A 5,074-nucleotide genomic window follows, 5' to 3' on the forward strand; every position below is an offset into this window, starting at 1 on the left:
GCTCCCCTTGAGAGAAAAGCCATGCTGTCCCTTTTCCTCCACCAGAGACATTGGTAGTCTGTGTGAATGTCTCATTTCACCTATAATGACACCGACACAGTGGGCCGGTGGGCCGGTGTCTGCATCACACATCAACTACCACCATGGAACTAGAGTGAGGACTGCCTGTCACAGTGGAGAGGTAGGGACAGGACCCACAGCTATCCAATTAGAATACTTCTCTGCAATTTTAAAAAATGGAAGCTGAGCCCTGGCTGGCATAGCTCAGTGTATTGAGTGCGGGTTGCGAACCAAAGCATCGCAGGTTTGATACCCAGTCAGGGCACATGCCTGGGTTGCAGGCCACGGCCCCCTGCAACCGCACATTGATGTTTCTCTCTCTCTCTCTCTCCCTCCCTTCCCTCTCTAAAAATAAATAAATAAATAAATAAAATCTTAAAAAAAAATGGAAGCTGGAAGGGGCCTTTTCTTCTTCCAACAAGCATTATAATACAGTGATAATGGCATCAGATTATATATTGTTCATCACCTGGTTCCTCTGCCAAACAACAGAGCTCTTGTGTTTGTTTACAACCATGTCCTCAGCATCGAGAGCTGTGCAAGGTACAGACGGTTCTCAACAACCACTTGTTAAATGAATAACGTCTGCTGGGAATGGAAGAGCTAGAGACGGCCAGCAGCCATGGACCCTGCCAGGTCACAGAAGCCAGGTAGAGAACATGTAGAAAGAAGCAGAGAAGCAGTCAGGGCGTCCTGACAGGTTCCAGTGGCCCGATTTTGGTCTCTGAGGCTCTTGGAGCTTCTGTGGTTCCTCCCTTCCGTGAATCCCCTTTGCTGGCTCGTGTTAAACGTGAAGTTCTGTCACTTGCAACTAAGAGAATGAGCCTCGGTCCTGCTGGATCCCTGACGAATGATCTTGTCTTCAGCTTTTACTTTGGAGTCTCAGTTCCTGTTGTCCCTTTGGAAGTTACATGACTGTCCCTGCTGTTGTTACTGCAACTCGTGACAGACCCAAGGAAGGGGTCAGGTGTTTCCTTCGCCCAGGTTTCTTTAGTGGCCTCCCCTTGCCTCATGAGAAAGTCCACAGTCCCTGAGTCCATGAGCGATTTGGCCTCCACTCAGCCAGCTTTTTTTTGTTTGTTTTTAATCACTCTGCACGCCAACCAACTTTTTGTCTTAATTCCCTGAATGTGTCTTGCCTTCTGTCACTTCCATTCCCTTGCAGATACCATTTCCTTTGCCTGCAGCAGTGTGGCCCTGATCTGGACAGTTCCTTATCCTTCAGAATTCAGCCGGGGCCTCTTTCCAGCCAGGAAGGCTCCCCAGCACTCCTCTCGCCTAACCTGGTGAGGTGCCCGTCCCTGGGTCCTCCCCATCTCCGCTTGCTGTGCCTCATACTGCAGTGTGCTTTTAACCTTTTAATGTGTTCTGTTTACATAGGAAGAAACTAGCCACATAGCAAAACACTGATACAGAGAAGTGTAAAAAAAAAGTGAATCAGACCTTCCAATGGATCTTCTGCCAAAATGTTAATTTTTTTTGTTAAATTTTCAGAAAATTTGTGCATATATCATTGTATTGCACATGTACATATATTACCCTTTTTACTTATAAATAATATTAATCATGCTGTTCTGCATGTCACTTCTTCACTTACATGAGAAATATTTCCATCCCAATACTTAGATATTTACTTTAATTTTTGTATTAGGCAAATGGTATTCCTATGTAGCAATAAAAGATAACTTTATTTAACAAATCTCCTATTGATAAATATTTGGGTTATTTTCAGATTTCTTTTTGTTATCCATCTATTTTAGGCTACTTTTAGAAATTGAGATATTGCCAAATTGCACTCCAAAAAAGCTTGTAGTAATTTAAATTCCTACCAATATACACAATTTTTTTTACTTTGATATTTGCTTTCTTTTTTTTAAAGATTTTATTTATTTATTTATTTATTTATTTTAGAGAGGGAAGGGAGGGAGAAAGAGAGAGAGAGAGAGAAACATCAATGTGTGGTTGCTGGGGGCCGTGGCCTGCAACCTAGGCATGTGCCCTGACTGGGAATCGAACCTGCGATGCTTTAGTTCACAGCCCACGCTCAATCTACTGAGCGATGCCAGCTGGGGCTGATATTTGCTTTCTAATACTAAATATATCACGCTTTCTAATGTTTGCCTATCTGTTTGATGAAATGTCTTTTCGTTACATTGTAATTTTTTTTCTGTGAGATTGGCATCTTTTCATATCTTTCAGGTCATTTGTATTTTATCTTTTTCTGAGAACTCCCTGTTTGTTTATTTGCTCTCTCTTTGAATTTGGAAAAATTCTTTTAAGTAAGAAAATTAACCCTTTATTGGTCATGTTTGTTTTGAATATTTTTACCAATATGTTGTCTTTGAACTTTGGCTATGGATTTTTTCCTCTGGCCACGTGAATGCTCTGAATGAAGTTCTCAACTGTAGTGTGTGCTATCTTCGTGGGTTCCGGGTATGCTGTGTGCTGCGTGTCTGTCTTCTTGGCAGGACATTGAGACCTGGGATTTAAAAGAGAAAATCACTCTTCCTACCAAAGGATTATCTTAAGAGCCGTGGAGATGTGAAAATGTATAAGGAATTTTATTACAAAATGCTCCTGTTCTGGGTCCCAAGGAGATCCTGTCTCAGCTCCTCAAAGCTGGCAGGGGGAAGAAGGCCAGACAGTCTTAACTGAGGATTTCTTAACTTAATTGAGGTGGGGCTTCACCTCCAGCCTTGGGAGAAGCTGCATCTCTCTAACCACGTGCACCCACAGTTCTGGTTCACGCTCTGTGGTTTACAAGCAAGTTCACTCCTGGATTCTACCCATATGTTCTTTCTGTGTCATGAAATAAGAAATAAATGAAGGCTGTCATTGGGGGAGGTCCATGTCCAGGCAAGCTAAGAAGGAGAAGCTGGCTCAAGCTGGTGGCCTTCCATCCCCCTCCACATAGTCATAGCTCACAAAGCACATGCCACCTTGGGCAAGTTGCTCCCAAAGTCTTGTGGGTTGTTAGAAATTACAGCACTGTGACTCTGGCATGACGGTTCCTGATGACTTCTCAGTCATCTCATTAGGAACCACAGGTGGAGTTAAGGGCAGTTTCCCAGATAGCCAGTGTCCCAGGGGCTCCTCGTGAGTTATGAGTTACCGTGTCTTGTCGTTTTCGTGCCCGTAGTTCGTTTGGGCCCGTGCTGGCCTCTTGGCTGGCCATGTCAATGCTGAGATAGGGTGGCAGGGTTAAAGGTAGGATTGGGAGAGAGGTGCTGGAAGCCAGTGTGAAGAAATTGCCCAAACTAAGTCCCTGAAGAAAACCTGAGTCAGAGAATTGTCCAGAATTGGCCAGGGAGTCACCGTAGGAGAAGATAAAAGACTGGTGTAGAGGCAGAGTCAGAATCTGTGGTCAAATTCAAGGCCAAAGCCAAAGAGTTCATAGAGAAGCAAAACACAAAGGTCAAGGTACAAGGAGAGTCAGTCTGGATACATCCTCACAGATGGCAGAACGGCCTCTCTTAGAAGCCCCGGTGCCTTGCCCCTTGGGCTGACTCCTAATTTTGAAGCAGAGTTGCAAACCTGTTTAGAAACAGAACAACAGCTAACAATACTGAGGCAGGAGCAGCAGCTGCGCTGACTCTGACTGCTTCCGCCACGAGAGCACAAGTCCAGGAGGGCCGGTGTGGTCCTGAAGTGTCGGTGCCCAGGTGCGTGGGAACAACCGCTGGGGAGCCCCCCCGCACGGGGTTCTCTGGGCTCTGTGCCCCCGCTTCTATTCCTTGGCCTTACTCCTACCCTTGGCTTTAGCTCTTGAATTATATTTTATCTCCCTCGCTTAAATATTGGTTTAACTTTTCATTTTTGATTTTTAATTGTGTTTTAAAAATTACAAAAGTATTGCAAGGAACACTCTGTGGCAGATGACCAAAACTATCTGACAAGGTTTGAGCTGGCTATAGCAGTAAAGTCAAATCTTTTCTGATGCTCTCTCCTCTGTGAGACAAGCTGTTATATGGACTTAGACGGTGTTGAAAAATTAAAAAAGTAATGCATGATCATTGTAAAATATTCACATATCATAAAAGTATGTAAAGTAAAAAGTGAAGTCTCTTTTTTATACTATACTCCTGTTCCCCAGTGAATATCAATGTTAAAAAAATGATGCTTGTATATGTTTAGAATTTTTCCAGGTGTGTGTATATATATAATTTTTATATATTCTAGATATATGTATATATACCTAGAAAATATATCTATATTATTTTTTAAACATATGGTCACACTATTTATACTGAACTGCAGTTTGCTTTTCTTCACTCAATCACACATTACACACACCCATTCTATTTTAATATACAGTTGACCCTTGAACAACACAGGTTTGAACTGGGCAAGTCCAAGATTTTCTTAAACACATATTATAAATGTATTTTCTCTTTCTTATAATTTTCTTTTTTTAAATATATTTTTAAAAGATTTTATTTATTTATTTTTAGAGAGGGAAGGGAGGGAGATAGAGAGACAGAGAGAAACATCAATGTGCGGTGCTGGGGGTCATGGCCTGCAACCCAGGCATGTACCCTGACTGGGAATCGAACCTGAGACACTTTGGTTCGCAGCCTGTGCTCAATCCACTGAGCTATGCCAGCCAGGTCTTTCTTATAATTTTCTCGATAACATTTTTCTTGACTCTTTATGGTGAGAATACAGTATATAACACGTATAACATATGAAGCATATGTTAATTGACTGTATTATCAATAAGGCTTCTGGTCAGTAGTAGGCTATTAGTAATCAAGCTTTGGAGAATCAAAAGTTATATGTGGATTTTTATCTATATGTGGACACAGTAGTCATAGTAAGAATATTCAAAATGCATTAATCACCCACCTTTTAGTTTTCTATTACAAATAATGTTGCCTTCAACATTCCAGTACAGGTATTCTTGTCAACCTCTAGTGCTTCTCCAGGATAATTCCTAGAAGGGAACTGCTGAGTCAACAGGAATGCACATTTAAAATTTCAGTAGGTACCACCGAATTGCCCTTTGTCCCAGTTT

General features: G+C 42.1%; 1 non-coding gene across 1 annotated transcript; it reads left to right on the forward strand.

Annotated features, from left to right (window-relative positions):
- The first annotated feature begins 3,916 nt into the window (after window positions 1–3,916).
- Window positions 3,917–4,042, forward strand: LOC123804883. Its single transcript, XR_006783233.1, has one exon. It is a non-coding gene; the product is annotated as a small nucleolar RNA SNORA28 (small nucleolar RNA).
- Window positions 4,043–5,074: the final 1,032 nt, after the last annotated feature.

Source organism: Phyllostomus hastatus, unplaced genomic scaffold (assembly GCF_019186645.2).
Source record: "Phyllostomus hastatus isolate PE091 unplaced genomic scaffold, TTU_PhHast_1.1 phas_scaffold_216, whole genome shotgun sequence".
Classification (NCBI taxonomy): Eukaryota; Metazoa; Chordata; class Mammalia; order Chiroptera; family Phyllostomidae; genus Phyllostomus; species Phyllostomus hastatus.